Here is a 20,122-nt window from a genome sequence, read left to right on the forward strand (position 1 = left end):
GTCCCAGAATTACCAGAGGGCTGATACATACCTATTATTGTGCCAGACTCGGAGTCATGTACATTGAAACTAAGTGGAAAGGGGAGACCTGAACCTTTATTATTTCATCTTTTTACTGGAGTGTTCTCTCTTCTACCAATCCACCAAGGTTAGACCATCCCAGCTCCCTTTTTCTTACAGGGTGCTGCATTTTTTTATCTGCTCACTTCCAGCTCCCTCTGCCAGGACCTCTAGCCCTGAAACTGCTTTTGTAGATTATTCACAACCTTCAGGACTCATTCCCACAACTGGTGCTTGGCTTTGCTAAAGGCATCAGCCCTGAGAGTTTTAACCTTCAGCAACCATAGCAACCAGACTTGTATTCTTGGAAGAAGTAGTCCTGAGCACAAGGCACTTTAAAGACCCATGCACTTTGCTTCAGAAGATCTCCCCAAAACTGAGGGAAATTGTGACTTGATGACATTTAGGAAATAGGGCAGAACTTCTAGAACATTTGTTCTGAGAATGACAGAAACTGTCAAAATTGTAAGACAATTACACTAATGCAACCTCTCTTAATAATGGGGACATCAGTCTGGCTGTGCTGGAAGCCTGTTGGAAATCGATGGTTTTTCAGAGTAATATCTCTGTTTCTCTTTCTTCCTCTCTAAATGGTAACTGAGACCTATATAGGCAAACCATAGAATATGAGGCATTTCTGGGGGGAGGGTGGGTAGGGGAAGAGGGGAAAGGAGTGGGGAAGAGCTTTGGAGAGAAGAGCATTACCAAACCAGTGGAGAACCATCAGAGGAAAAAATTGTCTTTTTACCTATTACTCTGGAACTAACATGCTTGAGCTCCAGCTTGACCTTCAGGGATGTCCATCAAATGGGAGGGTGAGCTCAGTAATCACCCCATCCTGGTGTGCCTGCAGATCCCCCACAAGTTGTATCTTTCCAGAACCTTCCCAGGAGACTCTCAGAGGAGGTGTCCACTTATAACAAGGAGTGGTTTTGACTACTCTGATGCAACGCATATCCCGAAAATATGCTGATGAAGGTTTTGACTGCTTGACCACAGTGACAGAGTGGTGGCGGTGAGATGTGCCAACACACTTTGAGTTCTCCTGAGCTGGCTTGCAAAAGGTGCTTAGAAAAGTTGCTGCTAAAATAAAACTGGAGAAGGAATAGAGGATGCAAGCTTGCAGTGAGCGGGAGACAGATATCCTAGGCGTTTGCAATCTCTTGCCAAATTTATCCATCTCTTTTCCCACATTCTCTCTCCATTTCTGAGGAATTATGCTTAGCAGTTACTTTCTGTCTTCGAAGGTAATAGATGTGAGCATCTGTGATGAGGCAGAGTTTTTCATTTGAACTGTTATTAGCATGTGTTGAAGACATATATTCAAGCAAAGTGACACCTAAAATATATTCTGTGTTCTATGCCAGTATCCTATAGGAAGGCCTGATGTATCAGTAACCAAAATTAGCAGTGGAGCCATGCTATCATGTAATCTTCTCAGTGAAATCACAGACCACTACATAGCAATTTTCTTAGGTACTTGTAATGGTCTTATGCATACTTATTTTCCCTTCCCACTATCCCACGTAGCTGCTTCTTCGGTAGACTTTGGCTGGTGTGTCCTAACCATCACTGCAGGCTCTTTTGGCTCTGTTAAGATGCAAGTCTCTCTCTGCTTTTGAGCCAGCTCTGTCCCTATGCTGCCAAGCTGTAGCAGTGGGGGAAGGTTTCCTTGCTGCAGAGAAGGAACCAAAGCTTGGTAACTCAGTCTGAATTGAGAGAAGGGACTGGAGGTGTTGTACAAAAAAAAACTGCTTGAGAAGAGCTCTGTCCTGTGTTCATGTTCAGAGTGAGCATGGAATAGGGATAGGGATGAGACATACATCATGGAACCCTAAACACCTGGTAAGATTGACTGCATGAAGCTGGCAGCAGCTTCAGTCCAGGCTGACTCAGTGGGGTGGGCAGATGCCCCAGGAGCTGTACTGCCCTACCTGTAGCTGCCTCAGGACCAACCAAGCACTTACAGCTGAATAGTATGAATTCCTTCCAACGTTATTTTTAATTCTGTTTTCATTCCACTTCATTCTAGAAGAAGCTCCATCTTCCCCAGTAAATTACAGATCTTTCTAATGATGCAGTCAGAAGCATGAGAAATGTGCCAGCTGCTTTAACCAAGCTTGCCTGAATGGCTGTGTCTGCCATGGAGCCTCAGTAATAGATGCTTTATCATGGTATGATCAGTGGTCAGAGCTGCTTGGGCCCTGATTAGATTTATGTGGTCTGTGCTGATACTTGTAGCTTCACTGTCGTGAACAGCAGTGCTGTTCAGTCATGTTTAAAGTTAGGTTAGCTTTGGTTCTCTGTGCTGCAGCCAGATTTTGGGTACAGTGTCATTTACCACCCTGCTCATGCAGAGCGAGAGCATCTCTGCTGGGAATGGTAAGAAATAACTATTGTGTTCTAAGTTTGTGTTCTATCATATTTTTTGGGACCTTTCTCAGGAGGGTATGTTTTGCAGACCCACTGAATAAGGGCTTCAAAAATGTGAAAATTAGAACTAGTCAAGATTGCTTGGTCACTTGAAATAAAGTGTCTTTAGAGAGTTTTTTAGCATCATGAGGATAGAAACAGGAGTTCCCAATTCCCAATTCACCAAAGCACGGTTGGTTTGGCATAGAGTACAGTGAGCCCCTCGTGCCTAGCTGGGAAGTGTGAACACTACTTCTGAAGAGTTGGGGCATGGGAGGGGTGCCGTGGGCACTGCAGCTCCCTTTGGGATTGTTGGACCTCTGTGGTGGATGCCGTTGGGGAGGTAATCACCCAGCCCCACAGACTGGCAGCTGCACATTACTGAAACCCAATTTTCAAATGGCAAATTGGCCTTTTATCTTTGGTACTTACTACATAATGGTGCAGAGCATTAGTCAGCTGAACCTCACCATGGTTTACTGCCTGGTTGTAAATTGTAATTGGCTGACTAACCTTCTCTGATGTTAAGTGCCTTAAAAGGTTGTTTTTCCTTTGTTTTACTTTAGGTTTAGTTTCTGGCTTTATGTCTTCTCACTGTTTATTCTGATACTAAAATGTAATTAGAAATTAAAAAGAACAAAGCAAACCTCCAACCCTACTGATGTACATTAACATGAATCATCATCTCTTGAAAGTGTGTTTAATCCAGAGCTCTGCAACCTGATATACATCCCCTTCATTTGGTAAATATTTAAAATATCTGCAGACATTTTTTTACATTCTTGAGCAAAGACTGCATCACCACGTGTTCAGCCTTGTTTCTGTTTTTGAGTATTGATGTTACGAAGCTGAGGTGTGTTAAATGTTTTCTCTTCTTTTGTAATTTCTAGTATCTATTGTACTGTTATGAAAGCAGATACAAATAAAGAGAGAAAAGTTGACCAATTTATTTCCCTTTTAATAAATCAAAATGAGTATATTAGAAAGAAAGTGTAAGCAACTTTAAATAGTGCCAAAGGCAGTAGTCTTTGAGAACAGTTGAATTGAGAGGTTTATATAATGAACAGAGTTGATGATGCCTGTAATAAAGTGGATTAGCTGTTAGAAATTCTGTTACACCATTTATCTTTACTTAGTTAATCTTCCATGCTTGCAATTTCAGTCATACATGCTTGGGGGTACCCAGATAGATTGTGGTCGTCCAAAAAAAGGGCACATTTTGGTTGTCCAAAATGCTGGCACTTCCCAGTGTAGTTTCCAAAGGAGACAAGAGGAAAAAATTTCATAGCTTTTCCTCTGTATCACATAATATTGCCCCCTTAGCAGTCATTAGTTCCTGCCCGAAGGTAGTAATACTGACTTCTTTGTCTTTTGGTAGCAACTCTTTCTTGTATCTTTCCATCTTGAACTTCTGCTAGGTATTCTTTACAGCAGTTGCCTTTCAAGTGAATAAAGCAAATTCTGAGCACAGTGCTTCTTCTTCCAAATAATTTTAGGCTAAACACGTCCTGTTCTGTGGATGCAGTTTGTGTGATTATCGGGGCCCCATGTCTGATGGTGGCAGCAGTGGTGGCTGTGTGTGGGGTGACGCTGGTCTGCAGGGGCTGTTCCTGTCAGGTGGGCTGTGCAGAGGCTGTCCAGCTGAACAGGGCAGCACAGGCAGCTCTCCAGGATCTCTGTGCATGGCAGATGCTTTTCAGAAGCCTCTTGCCTGGGTCAGGACCACAGCACATCCCTCTTTCCCTGCCTCCAGCAACAGAAGGGCTTGTTTTGTTGACAGCCAGGGACCAGGACGTTCACTGTGACATTCAATTAAGAGGACATTGACCAATAACTTGGTCTGATCCTGGCATACTGGCTTATTTTGAGAAATGTTCTCCATCCCTTTTTCTTCACTCAGAAGAGGTGTCCATTCACTGAATTCCCCACTGGCTTGAAATGTCCTACCAAACAGGGACTGTAATTCTTACTGTCCAACAATCATTAAATTATTTTCTAGCAAAATAGTGTGGATTTTTATTTGCAATAAAATTTGGTAGTGAATACAAATCAGAATTTTTAAGGAGCACAGGTGTTCCTGTAATACCATGAATAGTGCTGTGATTCAAACTTGAGTAGTCTAGAATGGTGTTGGTATTTTTTTAAGGAACAAAGCTTTACTTTAGAAATATGTCAAATTCAGTTGATTGTGTTTGAAAGAAGAACAGTCTTTGCAAGTAAGGGACTTGAAAAGCCTGGAATCAGTTTCCTGCCATTCTCCAACACATTTTGTATCTCCTTGGGGAGGCAATTTAGGCTTTCAGTCATCAAATCATCATCTCCAAAACCGGGATAATAAAGACATTCTTAGACCCTGGGAGTGTTGAGATGACAGACTAACTGACAGATCATTTGTGGGTTCCGAGAGCCCTTATGTGCCCCTCTGGGGCTGTAAACTTCAACCTATCCCAAAATGCAGCTACCCACTGGATCTCCATAGCCAGTGTAGATTCAGTGCATTATATCCTTACTAAAGTGGTTTTTTGTGTAAGCAATTTGATTGCCAGGGTGAGGGCATGTATGTGTTCATTCACTCTGATGTTGTCCCAAAGCAATTGCAAAGTGATTTGATCCCCTTGCTGAGAGAAGCATTTTGTCCAAGGCCACTTTCAGGGGCACTTTAGCCAATTAGCATTGCCCCCTTATTCAGGGTAGGGCACTGAAATAGAAATGTCATTTTGCCAGCTCTGACTATCAGGTTGGTGTTACCAGTGATCTCTGTATCACATTTCAAATCCAGTTTGCCATGCTGGATCAGTAACAACTGTGAAGCTTGATGATCTACATAAATTCCTGTGATTTCCCGTGAAGATTTTTTATTTTCCTCTCTTTCAAATTGTCACCTGGTGTTGTCCTGCTTAGTGCCTGTTAATCAGGGGTACTTCTTCCCTGATTCCTTTTGCTCAAAAAAACCCATGTCAGCTAGAGGATACTTGTGAAGTGCAGCATCTTCACCACAAATACAAGTGCAAGTACATGAGCCTGGAATTACCTTAGCTCAAGAAACCTGCCTTCATGTCTATAAGCAGTGTAGCTACACTTTTTTGAATCTTCCCATGTAAATAAACCTTTAATTTGTGATATTTCTTGGGATAGTTGACCACTTCTTGAGATTTCTGCGTGCCCCACGTTTATCTGACTATGGAGGATGATACTTGGCATTGTAAAGAACTAGTAACAAATGGTGTGATGCTTGGATCTACTCTTGTAGTCGCTAACAGAAATTTGTCCTGCTGCTGGGTTTTTTCCCTCTTTTAGCTAGAGGGAGAATCATAACCTTAACAGTATTTAATTGGAGGCCTTTTGAGTTAATTAATTTAACTCTTCACTGCCTTTGATCGCATGGTTTTATGAGTATTTTTAATTGATCTTATTTGTATGGAAATGTAATCTAACATTAATTTAACAAGATGGATTCAAATCAGTGGTCAATCCTGCTGCTCAATCAAGGATATTGCTCAGTGCTATTTTTTGGGTTTAATTTGAAGGTTATGGCCACCCCAGAAACAAAAAAGGAATAGCCGCTACTGGTGCTGAAATTCTATAATTGTAGGTAGTTTTCACTGATGGATACTCTCAGCTAGGAATTGTACTGGCCACAGCAAATAAAAATGGCTTTATTCTCTTTCCACTGAGTTTTACAAATACAAATAGAAATATGGAAAGAGGACCACTTAACCTGTGAATTTCAGTCCAGCTGGATTTAAGCAAACCACCCATTTATTCTTAGATTAATGGCTTGCAGGCAGACTCTATCAGTTGTGGACTGTATTGTATTAATTTGCAACTGCAAGAGTTAATGCTAGTACTTGCTTTTCCTCTATAGAGAGAGCCTGTAGCAGGTTGTTTTTACATGGCAATCTGTGATTGATAGATCAGGGAAAACAGGACCAAAGAAGGTTACTGCCTCCCAACAACTTCCCTCTTCAAATTGAAATAATTTGCAATTTGTAGGATGCCTTGCCACACGTGCTTCAGGAATGAAGCAGTAAACACACTAGGCTGCATTCCCTTAAAGCAGTGAACCTCTTACTGCCTTTCTTTCACCAAACCAAACAAGTCGTGTTGTTGGGAGTCCATTGAAAACAAGTGTGCTGGCGAAACAGTCCCCAGACCCCTTCAGCAAACTTCCTGTACGGTCAGGCAGCGGACCTGATGAAAGAGCCTGTTTGTGAACCTTTGGATTCCTTCCATTGATTTGTAAATCCACTTTATTAAAGTACTGCCGAAGCTAGTGAAATGAGCAGCCAAGGGCTCCCATCAAGTTCCTAACAAAAATCTGATGCAGCTTGGATCACTGGTACTGGCACATGCTTTTGAAATTGTTTTTTTTGGTTTTTTTTTTTTTTTTTTCCTGCTGCGTTGGATCGTTTCGAGACTGGGGGAGTAGAGACGTAGGAGGAAAAATGCAGTCTCCATCAGCCACACATTATATGGCTGCTTTATTTTTCAATGCTGCTAAAAGTCCTCTTATTTAATATCGATCATACCAAGGAGCCAGCAAAGTACAGTGTTAATTGGGTCCACTGGAATTCTCGTCCCCTGGGAGAGAGAGCTTCCTAGGCAGGGAGGGCGGAGGGAGGGAGGGAGGGAGAGGAGGAGGGAGGCAGGCAGGGAGGAGGGGACCCACTGTGCGCCGCATAAAATGTAAGTGCACTAGACATCAAGGCTTCTGCTTGCATCGCTGGGAAGCAGTCGCGGCGGTTCCCACCCGCCCCCCTTTCAGAAATTAGCCAACTATTTTTGTTCTTTTTTTTTTTTCTTTTTTCGAGTCTGGTAGTTGTTCTTGAATTAGCAGCTCCTTTCTTTTATTTTTCTTTGCTTTTTCTTCCCCCCTCCCCATTTGCGGAGGGCTTTTTTTTTTTTTTTTTTCTTATTTGAATTGTTTTCCTCTCCTTTCTGCAAAGCTGCAAAAGCTCTGCTTTGAAAACTGCTGCCCCAGAGTGCAGTTGCTTAGCTGTCCTGTCAGCATTGTTCTAATGCTCATTCCATATGTATGTCACATAGGAGCAGTACCCTCCTCCTCTCCCTTCCCCCCAACCATGCATTTGATTTTTTCCCCCTAAAGACCGATTTTTTTTTTTTAATTTTTCCAAAGGAGCTTGCAAACAGGGAAATTCAAACTGAATGTCTCTGTGCTGTGGTTACTTATATAGCCAAGACCACATTTCTCTTAGAAAAAGTGTTTGCTCTGTTCCTTCTTTTCCCTACTCTCTCTTTTTCTTCCCTATAAGCACAAAGGCTTTAAAAACTAAGATCTATAGTTCCTTTTGCCTTTTTTTTTTTTTTTTTTTTTGCGTTACCGTGACAGCATGTATCTCTGTTGCTGAAGAATGAAGCAGGCAGGCTGGAGGTTTTTTATGTTCAGTGCTTTTGGGACCACTAAAAAGAAGTCTGCAGAGAAATACGTACAGCAGCTGTGCCAAGTGAGTTTCTCATGACTGTTATCTGTCACTTATTCTGACTAAAAGGTAAGGGGTTCTTTAGTATTTTTGTTGAAGTCTTTGTGCATTGTTTTTGTGGTGTCATTTGACATGTGCAACTCCGTGGCTCAGGAGGGAGGTGGGTTGTGAAGATTTTTGTGTTAAGGTATTATAGGTCACCCAAGCAAAGCTCTTTGCATCCAGAGGAGAAAAAAAGATCTTGTTTCTTGGAATTGTTTCCCTTTTCATCTCAAATGGTTTCTCCTGCTTAGCTTGCTACTGATTGAGACATAAAGCTGGGGCATTATCACTGCTGCTTATCTTTTCTGGTGCTCTTTCTCTACCTGGGGAGCTCACGCACCCAGTTGGTTTGTGTGTGTGTGCGCAGATGTGGGGCAAGGCATAGCCCTGGTGCATGGCAAACACTTGGCAACGTGCACCTTCTCCTCCCTAACTGTAACTAAATGTCTTCAAGCACCCCTCTCAAGGTAAGAATGCCTTAGTTCAGCACACTGCAGCTTATGCCTGTTTAAAATTATTACTTGGATTACAGTGCATACTGTGGAAAGTTATTAGTTTCCACAGAGACCAGTTTAATTGGGGGGTATGTGTGCAGCGGTTCTGTTTTGTGCTTTCCATACACTACTTGTGGGGGAGTATGAAATGTTATTTTCTTCTTAATTCTTGGGAAGGGTGAAGTTTACACTGTCTGTTAGGCATAGCAAATGAAGTTATAGCTGAAATCGATTAAAGCTGTGGAGAAGCATAGCCTTACAAGGCTCTTCAACTTAGCCTGAGAGTCAGAAGAAACTTTATTAAAATATTTTTTTGCTCTGCATTGTAATATGCAGTATTGTATGCAGGAAGGCATCTTCACCAAGAATTAGCAGTGAATGATGCCTGGACTGGATCATTATGTCATTTATGTGTTAGAAACCTGTTTAATCCACAACCTTGGTGTTTTTTTGCTTGCTTTTTTGTGCATGTGTGCTGGATGCATCTTTCAACAGCCTCTTAGTTCAAGAGGGCATTGTTTTGTAAAATGTGTTAATGTTTTTTTGCTTTGCAGGCAGGCAGAAGTGCTCCGTGACTGTCCCCTTAGCTGTGACACAGCCCGTTATTTGGCATTTTGGAAAGGGCTGATTTTAGGGCTTGCTTTGCTTTCTTTCAGTTATTTGTGTTCTTACTTCTTAGCTGTTAGTTCTCTGCATGGAAAATATATCTTACGTGTGCTCATTTCTCATGCTTTGCAATCATAAGTGGCTGAGACAGTTGAGCAACCTGATTTAGTGGTGTCGCTTTACCAGGAACGTTGCATTGCTTATTTGAATAACCAGGAATGCCATAAAATATGCAATTACTTTGAAAACAGTCTAAAAATACAAAGTGTGAAGGAAGAGAGAAAGTCCTGTCTGCAGGAATTAATTTCTTTCTGTATTGTGGCTGTTTATAAACGTTGTTAGGTATTTTCTAACACATGCTTTGTGACTCTTATTTTCCCATTATTGTTGCATTATATCGGCATTGAGAAAACAGTCATTTAGATAACAGGTTTTCATTGATATCCTTTTTATAACATAGAAAGCAGTATAAGAAGCAGTAATAAGTTAAATTGGCATCTGCTAATTATGCTGAATACAGATTGTGAGCTCTTCAAGTCGTCCCTTGCCTTAATGTTGTTAGCATATTTTAGCACTGGCAACCAAAGGAAAGAAACTGGAATGTTCCTGCTTGGGGTTTTTTTTTAGGAAAAAAAAAAGTGACTTGTGAGGAAGTGTGAAGTTAATGTTTCTGTGCTGGTTGTGAACAGAACATCATACACAGTTTGGTAGCACTTGGCAGAATTGTGATCCCTGAGAAACTGACCTGCTTGGTGATCACTAGAATGAAATTTGACCCTTGGAGACAAAACCATTGTTGTCTGATATAAAACTTAGTCTTAGGGCAGGAAAAGTTGGAGAGTTTTGTTGTCACCAAATACACGATTCTTTTGGATGCCTTAGAGAGACCATTAAAAATAGAACTCTTCTGAACTTAGTGGTGGTTCTTCACAATGTATGGCAGTTTGGCTCACCTCCTCTCCAAACTGGAAGTCTTGGGCTTCCGTGGGAGCAGGATTGCTGCGCTTCTGCCCAGCCGTGCCCCGCTGCGCTCTGTGCGTTCTCCCAGTGCAGCAGCAGTGCTGCTCTCGGGCCGTGGCACGGAGCGCGGTGCCAGCGGCGGTGCCAGCCCCGGACAGCGCACGGCTCCGTGCCGCCCGTGGCCGCGCCGGCGGGACCGCAGCGGCGGCGGGTCAGCCGCTAGAGGGGAGGCGAGAGCCGCTCATCCCGGTGCCTGGCACCGCCGGGAGCCGCTTGGCCGCGGGTGCGCCCGGACACAGCCGGCATCCCCTGGGTGCCGCCAGCGTCCAGCGCCGCTCGCTGGGCCGTGGAGTGCGCTGGGGCGGGTGCGCTTCTCACGGAGCATCCCGGTGCTGTGGCGGGTGGTGTCCTGAGACGGGTTTAGACGGAGCAGAAACGTAGCCAGGCTTTGTCTGAGCTGGAGTTCTGCCTGTGGACCTGCCTCCGTGCACAGCTTCCCTCTCGCCGGGCTCCAGCCTGCAGAAAAGGATACTGAAGGGAGAGCTCATTGTGGTCTTCAGCATCCTCATGAGAGGAAGCAGAGGGGCAGGCACTGGTCTCTCCTCTCTGGTGACCAGTGACAGGAAACAAGGGAATGGCATGAAGCTGTGTTGGGCAGAGTTTAAGCTGGATATCAGGAAAAGATTCTTCACCCAGGGGGTGGTTGGGCGCTTGAACAGACTCCCCAGGGATGTGGTCACAGCACCAGCCTGACAGAGTTCAAGGAGCATTTGGACAGCACTCTCAGGCGTGTGGTCATATTCTTGGGGAGCTGTCCTATGCAGGGCCAGGAGTTAAACTTCAGTGATCCCTCTGGGTCCCTTCCAACTCAGGATATCCTGTGACTTTTACCAGTAATGATAATTTGGTACATGGATTAAACAACCAATGGTAAATCTTTCTTTAGAGAGCTTGTAGGCACAGAGTTTGTGGTAATTGGGAGAGAGGCTGCAGCCGAGCCTGATCCCCAATGGGCTGCAGCTGTGCAGGGCAGGTGAGCAGCATTGGAGGTAATGAAACATGGAGTGCACTGAGCCTCATCCCCAGTGGGTGCAGCTGTGCAGGGCAGGTGAGCAGCATTGGAGGTAACAAGACCTGGTGCACTGGCCAGTCACGAAGGGAACAGAGGGCACACAGGTGCAATGCATGAACAGTCAGGGTATAAAAGGCTGGGCTAAAGAACAAGAAGGGCAGATGCTTGCAGCCTTCTGATGAGGTGTTGTGTTACTCTGTATGGGTTGAAGCTTCTGATATTGTGGTGGTACTCTGTGCCTGGTGGCCCTCTTGGCTGTGCTGTGGCAAGAACTGTTAACTTGAACTTCTAGGACTGCCCTGTGTGCTGGGGATGGGCACAGTGGGAAGTGTCCTGTGTGGGGAGGTGCAGGGCTGAGTGGAGAGAGGAGAGCTCCCAACCGGTGAGTGCTCCAGGTCAAGGTGTGAGGTTGCTTAGGGATAGATGGGCAGTGCAGGAACTGCATGCTTTGGATGGTGGTGTGAGTTATGACAGTGCTGTAAATCTTGTCTTCATATGAGCCTAATTTTGCTAAGAGTGGTGTCAGAGTCTTTTTAATAAGACATTATGATTTTGGCTTCAGTTTTGGGTTTTCTTGCTCTCTTATGTACATGTGTAAAATGCAAAGCATATTTAATGAGGGAATACTTCAAATGCTTCCAAATTAATTAAAAACAGTTCCACATCTGGAATAAATCCAGTACCTTTTATGGATGGCTTCAACTTCACGGTTTTTCCCTCTTGTGAGAAGCCTTGTGACTATTCCTGTGTGGATGCTTGTGAAAACTGGAGTAGCAGAATTCAGGCTTGTTTTACAAAGGAGAGAGAACTGGAGCCCACAGAGATCAATAGAATCTTGGCCTTTATTCCAGCAGACTTTGATAAGACCTAATAATATTATATGATTATATGATAGGCCTGTGTATGGTTGAGTTTTCTCAGGGTACTTTGTCTTGAAGGTAACTGCAAATCTTAATTAAAATTTGTTGTTTTTTATGGTTCAACTGCTGTTTAAATTCACACAGGTTTCAGAGGAGCTTGAATTAGGCACCACAAACAAAAAATAGCGTTTTTATAAAAAGCTGTTGTTTTTTTTTTTCCTTCTGCCTTCTCTGTCTGCAGAAGTAAAAAAAAAAGATGCGATTTTTCTCTGTGAGAATGTTGTGATTTAAACTGACACAACTAAGTGACCTAAAGATAGGCTTATTGCATAGATAAAAAAATGCAGGGTTGGGTTGTTTGAACTGCATTAGCATCAGAATAAGAAATGGCAGTGCAAGTTGGCTGAGGTGCCCATGCAGAACTGGGGAGGGTTGTTCTTTGGAAAGCTTCTGAGCTGGGAATTCTTTTCTGAGCTATAAATAAATAAATCTGTGTCCTGAACAGTTAATGAATGCAGGAGTCTGGGCAACTTTAAGCTGTTTGGGATATTTAAGAAACCCACATGGTGCTTTTGTTTTATTGTTGATTTCAATTTCCCCCCCCTAATATTGCCGTTTTAAGGTTTTTGTTGTGTTGATTTTTATTTTTGATACTTGCCTTATTTATGCTGAAAGATGCTGAAAGTGCTGTTGATAATGTTTTTGCCAGCACTTTTTTGAAACTCCTACAGCAGTTCTGTTGTATGTTGCACCAAAATACTGCCCCTGAAACTTTTGATTCTTGAGCTACGGATGGAGATTGCAGAATTCTGTGCTTCGAGTACCTTGTCTTTGGAGTTGTGCTCTGGCTGCTTGTGCTGGATCCTCTGGGGATGCCAAGAAAATTTTATCTTTCAGAGATCGTACTGTGATTGCACATACAGCTTTTCCAGGGGAACTCAAGGTGTTTTGCAGACCAAAACTAATTAAACCTCATGACATTCATGGCAGACAGATAAGCATAAACCACAATAAGTAAACTAAAACAGGAAGAGGTTAAGAACTCAAGTTTCCCATGGTAGTGAACAGTGACATTCCCACTGAACCAGACTCTAGGTGCCATGTACCTCTGAAAACAAGGGTGCTTTTGGGTGGAAGAGCTATCCTTTTGGCAGTGGATTTTGTGGAGGTTGTTAATATTTACAGTCTTGAACCTAGCACCTGCCTATTAAAGATTTAATTAATTCAAATTGCCTTAGCATTTCCTTGCTGCTGAGTTCTTGGTGACTCTGCATAAGCAGTATCATCTTGGGAAGTTGCTGAAATGTCCTCATGCCCTTCTAGGCTTTTTTTTTTTATTTCAGAGTTTTCTGAATTAAGCAGCCTTGATTGGAATAGTAACTTTTTGCATTAAGTAGAAGTGCCTGGCAGAGGTGTGCCAGCTCTCACAACACTGACAGCTTGTGACCCTTACTGGGTTCTGACTTCATTGGTGTGGTGTTTCTAGGTATTCCATCTTTGATGTGCCTTTTAGGAGAGGCTTGATACTCTTGGCATTGCTGCTGTCATGGCTGTTGGTCATAAGCAAAATAAAAAAACAATGCTGATGAAGTGATTGAGCTGACCATACAGTAAAATGGAATGGAAATGAGACAGTTCACTCGCTTAAATGCTTTGAGGGCACAGCTGCTTCAAGTACAAGAGTACAGGGTGATGCCTTTAGAAAATAAAGGGTTTAGCCAGTCTGCTAATCAGAAAATTATGGTGCTATAAGCCAGATTTTTAGGTATACTGATACGATGCAGAAATTCCCATTAGGACATGCTGTACAACTGGGATATAGTGACAGAGTATGGCCCTAACCTGTACAGCCTTTTAAGAAAGCATTTTAGGCATAGGAGCCAGTTAAAAGGTGAATTGGGCAAGATCTTTTTTGTGGTATGTGAAAATGAGCTTTGGAGCTTGAGAAGAGAAAGCAGCAGACAAAGCAGTGAGATGTTCCAGGAGATGAAGCTGTTCAGGGTGTAAGAATGAGGATCAATCCTACACTATCTGGGGATTGACCCTACACAGTCCGGAAGAGAAGTGTAAAAAAAAGTAACAGAATGAGAAGCTGTGAAAGACACCCCCCCCAAAAAAAAAAAAAAAAAAAAAAACCAAAAACAATGAGCCCAGAAACAAAACCAAAAACTAACAGTGTGAGTAGAAAGAGCAGGGCAGGCAACCTGTCTTTAGATCTTACAGAGATGACAAGGGTTACACTGGGAAAGGAATAAAGTTTGGGAAAATGTAAGCGACAAGGCCTGAAAGAAGAGGGAGCATGAAGGTATTGGTGGACTCTCTTTTACAAAATCAGCATCTCTGAAAGCATCCAGGAGAATGACAGAGTTCTGTTACTGTGCGTGTTATCAGTCAGACATGGAAAAAAATGAGCCAAAGAGGAATGTAAAGGTCACATAGAAGGACTTTGGGGGCATCTGGAGAAGCTGGGATGTTGAGGTATGTGCTCCTATAAACTGTCACAAGTACTGGAAGAGAGGAATACCAAAGTTCATCCTTAGCATGACAGAGTGGTCGAACCCACTGGGACTGCTTTCTGTTCAGTGGTTGTGTGGGGGAATAAGCTGCCACAGAAATGAGGAGAATAAATGAATGCTTGCTGAAATAGAGCTGAGAATACTGGGGTTTGGCATGATGCTCTAAGTGCTAACACCAAAAAGCAGGAGTTAATTTTGCATTGGCTTCCTTACTGTAGCCTGCCTTCCTACGAAATATCCTAGAGCATGAGCTGTTGATATTGGAGCATAAGTATTAATTTTTGAATTAATTTTAATAATGTGGGAATGAGTCAATATGCAGTAGTGCTTGGTGCCAATGGTCCAGAGGAGAGCACAGTTTCTGTATTTGTCCTATTGCACATTTCAGTTTGCTGAGAACCTGGGGCAAAGGACTCTGGCTATGCAGTTAAATTAGTGCCCATCATTACTGAACAACTCCCATGAAGGTGAATACAGGCTTAGAGAAATCTTCAGCTCTGCAGAGGAACTCTGTAACTAGATGCTAAGAAGGGGCTGTTCATACGTGGGAAACAAAAGGGCCCTTTATGTAAAAGTAGCTTGTTAGCTTTTTGTTTTTAAGCTGTAGCATGTCTAAGCGATCAGGGGTGTCAAACACTAATAAACTGGCCAGTTCCTCCAGAATAGACATTCTTGGTGGTGATTTAGAAGGTGCATTTATACAGTAGTCCCCAACTTCATTACTACACTGTTTCCTTGGTTACTGAACATTTTGCATATAATTACGAGAAGGACGTTAACAATGCTTCGTGGTTCTAATGGCTTTAATAAAAGTTTTTCATGTTGCCTGTTAGTGATTCTCTTTTTCCTTTAATATTCTGTACTTGAGAGGAAGAACAAAAGGAAGTGATTCTTGTCAGCTAATTTGCACTAGTTCTTTTGAGCCAAGAACAGGTTTTATTTTTTAGAGTGTGGAAATCCTGCATGCTATTTCTGGAATTATGTTGCTGAATGGGTTGTAAATAGGGGTTAGAGCGCTACTATTCATTGTAACATGGAGTTCACACTGTTTGGGAACAATTTTACAATACTAAAGAAAAAGCTGTTTAAATGCTGGGCAGTAAACAAAACTTGTTATGGGTGTGAAAGCATTTAAATACTTCATGTGTCTGTTTAAGGCTTGGGTATTTTGATAGTGTTCAGTATGTCTCTCAAAGGTACTTTCTGCTCTTTACACACCATCTTGGTTGCCTCAACTCCGGCTGTTGTTTAACAAACAGTTTGAGCTGCCATGGTCATGGAAAGGATCCTGCCTGCCCCAGGCACCCGTTCCCATCTCCCTCCCTCCCTTTTGTTCACAGGCATATTTGCAATAGGGCAGCTCAATCCCCACTGAGAACAAAATCAACGGAAAACAAATAAACAAAACCCAAACTAAACCAAAACAACAGTAACAAAGACAAAACCAATGCCAAAACCATGCATACACACACAAGCAACAAAAAATAAAAATTAAAAAAGAAACAACAGGGAAAAGCAGGGGGCTTGAGCCTGGGACAGCTGCTTTGGTGGCCACAGTGGCTTATCCTGCTGTAAAGTGATCACCAAGCTGTGGCATGAAAGGATTATGCCTGAGTGTAATTAGGTTTAGCTGTGCAGAGTGTCTGTAACTCTTGCAAAGAAGTTGGTAGGAGCCTCCAGGCTGTGGTACTGACACAGTGATGCACCGTCTGTCATGGCCCATCACTGATCCTGCGTGTGGGCATGAAGCTCTGTGTGTGTTACCTCCGTGGTTTTTATCTCATTGTTCCACTGGCTGCAGAGGGTGCTTTCATATGCACTCGAGGAACATCTGCTTGGAAGCAGTATTTTTGCACGTCAAAAAAAAAGAATTAATGCTTTCATGTTCTTCAAGACCCCATTAGACCTTGGGATATTCCCTAGAAACACAGCAACAAGGATTTAAACTCTGAAATGTCTGTAACTGTCACAGGCTGTGTACTTACATGAGGTATGAGGGCAGCTGTGATGAAATGCTCTGTGTGTGTACACCCTCAGTCAAACTAGAAGTGTGCTCTCACTGGAAGCTGGCTTCGAGTTCAAAACGTTGTGTGTCTTTTAGTGTTGAAAGAACTACTTTGTATTCCTACTGATGCTTTTTCTTCAGAGAAACAATATATTGTGTAGTTTCACTTAATAAAATAAAAGCATTTTTCCAAAAGCCAGAGAATACAAAATTTAATAAAGTGGCATTTGAAGATAAATTCTAGGGATGCATATGAGAAGATTTTTTAACAGTATACTCAGTTTTATCGAAGTCCTCACAGCAGCTTTCATATGCTGAAAGCTATTGGCAGTCTTTTCCCATCAAAGTGGTACAGAACAATATTATATACAGATATTTTGTCCTTACCCATAATAGTTTCTTTCACAAGTGAAGCATGCTGCTTTTTTTCCCCCCTTAGTTTTGGATCTGTCAGTTTGCTTTGAAAGCTTATGCACTGCTATTTTATATAACTTTTTTTTCCCTCTGCTTAGTTTCATCTTAAAAATACAGAGGAAACAGGTTAAATTATTCCCAGTGATGTTGATCTTTGACCTGATGCTCTCCGAAACAACTTCTTTTGGTTTTTTTACCTTTCTGGATATTTACAGGGATCAGCTTGAAGTGGCAACTGACTTTCAGTCAGTGCATGGTGGAGCCTGAGGAGGAGCTATTTGCAAGTAATGCCTTGTAATGTGGAACTTCTATTTAAATTGAGGTTTCAAATTCAGGAGCAGAGAGCCTCACTGGGCATGGGTAAAGAGTTGTTATTTAGGCTGGAGTTGTTATTTATGGCTGCTCATCTGAGCAGTTTTCCCTGTCTCTTGTTAAAAGAAAAAGGGCAAGAAAAATGGTGAATATATGGCCTGAGCTTTCTTCTGTGGGATGCTGTAAGAAGCACTAACCTAGCACATTTCCTGAGAGCTGCGCACCCTCACAGCACCTTTGGGGTGAGGCAGGAGTGATGGAGCAGCATGGAATAGCTATGCCTGGGTTGTGAGGGAACAGGTGGGATGGTATGGGGGAGCTAGCGCTGATTACTCCCCTCTGAGTGAACAAACAGAAGGTGTAGAGCCAGTGACTGACTGTGTTTTAAAACATGTGTCAGCAGCTTGGGGACATGGGATCTGCCCCATTTATTGGCAAGCACAAGGATGGATGTTTAGCATGTGATGTGGTCACTTCACTAGCAATTTCTCTGCTTGTCAAAGTGTCTAAGGGATGGGGTGGCTCTATTAGGAAGACTTATCCCCAGGGACTTGCTGTGGCACCAGCAGGCAGGGAATAGGCAGACCAAGGAGTCTGACAGCAAACTGATGCACAGGAGGGACAGATGATGAATTCATGGTCAGGGGGACTGGGCCTGAACTTGCCTTGCATGTTTAGGTGATTTACTCCAGGCAGTGTATGGTGTGCCTGGGATTTTGGAGCATAGGCTTTGCAACTTGACCTTTGGCTGCATGTGATCCTGACTCCAGGAGAACAAATAGAAAAGGATGAGACATTGAGATCCAGCTGTTTTTCTTGGTGGCTGCCATTGTAAACAACATAATGGAGTCACAACCCTATTGTTGGTGTTATTATTGTTATTATTACCTATGCCTTACTGGTCTCCATTTCACGATCAGTGTCCACTTAACTTTCCAAGATCTGCATGTAATTGTGAAGACTAAACCCAAACTCCTCACCAAGCCCAAGCTCCTGTGAGTAAATGATGAGTTTTGAATGGTGGCAGTGGCAGTGAGAAACACAACTCTATGACCTTCTGTTCTGGGAATTTAGGCCATAAATGCTGGCAAGTGTTGCTTTGTAGGGAAATCTTCCTGCCCTAGATTTTGCGGGCATCGAGGGCAGCATAGCAAGGCACTGAGAGCTGGAGTGTGTGGGAGGGTTTTCCTGTGCACCCTGGAGCAAGGGGCTTGAGACACTGTGCCTGTTGCCTCAGCTGGAAATGGGCTAAGTTAACCTGACCTTCAAGTATGCACGAAAATCAGGGTCCTCAAGGGCAGTGCTGTCAGGGCAGGTGGAGGCACTTTGCAGTGGAAGCTTTTGTGACAGCCATTGACTGTGGGTGCCTCAGAGAAGTCCAGTACCCACAGGGGTTTCAGGATGTAGATAGCAGTCTGCCGTGGAAGTTTGTTCCTGCTTCCCAGTGTTCCTGGTTGTGAGGCTCTCCATGAAGCCTGGGCTGCTGTGCCCTTTGATAGAGAAAGGGCAGATCGCAGCTCTGTATGGCTGTATCCCCTGGTTTTCCGTGCACTGCTCCTGTAGATATTTGAGGAACATCCTTCTCCAGAGGGAAGCGTGGAGCTCTGCTAGTGAAGAGAGCTAAAAGAAAGCCGAGTTTCTTTTTTCTTCTTTTTCAAATTTTGTATGATTTTGGCATTTGAAACTGGATTGTAAATGAAAATACACTTTTTCTGAGGTTCAGCCTCTTCTGCCAAATATTTTAAAGGCACTTTTCCAAGGTGATTATCAAAAATCTGCATTAAGAGATCCCTCATTTAATCTCACATATGCTGATTGCCATGAAGATATTTTCAACAGATACTCTGCCATGGTCTGTGTTATTCTTCAGGACATAAATAACTGCTGGACTGTAGATGACTCTGTGGGTAACTGGCGGCTTATGGGTAACCTCTTTTCTGGCACAGAAATAATGGGTTGTTTGTTCCTTCAGTTGAAGTCCTGATGTGTTTTGGTGTTTCTGATTTACATTTTTAGCACTGTTCCTGATACCCTTCAGTGTTCTGTGAACAGTCTTTAAACTTGGTGTTTATTTTGGAGCCTTGGTTTTCCAGCAAACAAATATGTGATTAGCAATTAATGGTTTTGCTATAAATAAACAAAAGCGAACAGTTCAGATTTAAATAGTGATCTGTGCTCTGTGGAGCTTTTAATTGAGCCGTGTCTGCAAAGCCGAACCTTTCCAAACACGCAACTGGCTTTGGGGGACTCCCAGCTGTGGTGGCTGAACTGGCCGAGTTGGAAAGCTGAAGCTGTGGTGGTTTGAGTTAATGTATGGTTAGCTGAAAAGTGGTTGTCATCTCAAATATCTGTGCATGAGCCGACCATTGGAGGGGGGCAGAGTCGTGGTTTCAGTGGGGATGAAATGTTTGAATGTAGAAGGAGTTCCAGGATGCTGAAGGCTTCCAGTGCTGTGCTTTTCCCTTTAGGGCTGCTCTCTGGGTGGTGGTGACTGGTGGAGGTGGCACCAGAGGCTCTTCCACACAGCCAAGACAGATCTGTCTCTCTGAGTGCCACAAGCATGCCCTTGTGTGCACCAAAAATAGTGTGTTGTTATATTCTCTTCAAAATAATTGGATTTAGCACCTTGTATGGATTTGGGCATTTCTAATGAAGATAGCTGTCCAAGGCCAGATTTTTGGAGAGCTTTTCTTCTTGCAGTGATTGAACCTTAACACATGAGCTGGAAGGAAATGTCTAGGTTTCTAGTTTCTGTCAGAACTGTTAGAAAAGTAGATGCAGTCAGCCTTAAACCTATTTCTCACGTGATGTCTGCAGTATGTATTTTACTTATCTGAGAGAAAGTATGGTTTATTTGACCTGATGTAGCTGTACATTGCTTTTTACTTAGGCAGGTTAACCAACTATTATGGCCAGAGTTGGATGTAG

The 20,122-nt window shown here is 43.0% G+C and overlaps 1 protein-coding gene across 8 annotated transcripts in view; it reads left to right on the top strand.

Moving 5' to 3' along the window:
- The first annotated feature begins 7,793 nt into the window (after positions 1–7,793).
- FAT3 (FAT atypical cadherin 3) overlaps positions 7,794–20,122 on the top strand; it is a 337,712-nt gene continuing 325,383 nt past the window's right edge. For 2 of the 8 annotated variants that reach the window (XM_063148842.1, XM_063148841.1), the window contains exon 1: positions 7,801–7,982. The gene's annotated coding sequence lies outside the window, so the exon portion shown is untranslated. Of the gene's footprint in view, positions 7,983–8,328; positions 8,423–20,122 lie in introns of those variants that run through there. The other 6 variants (XM_063148845.1, XM_063148837.1, XM_063148840.1 and 3 more) reach the window with 6 other exon arrangements.

The sequence above is a fragment of the Melospiza melodia genome, chromosome 2 (assembly GCF_035770615.1).
Source record: "Melospiza melodia melodia isolate bMelMel2 chromosome 2, bMelMel2.pri, whole genome shotgun sequence".
Lineage (NCBI taxonomy): Eukaryota > Metazoa > Chordata > Aves > Passeriformes > Passerellidae > Melospiza > Melospiza melodia.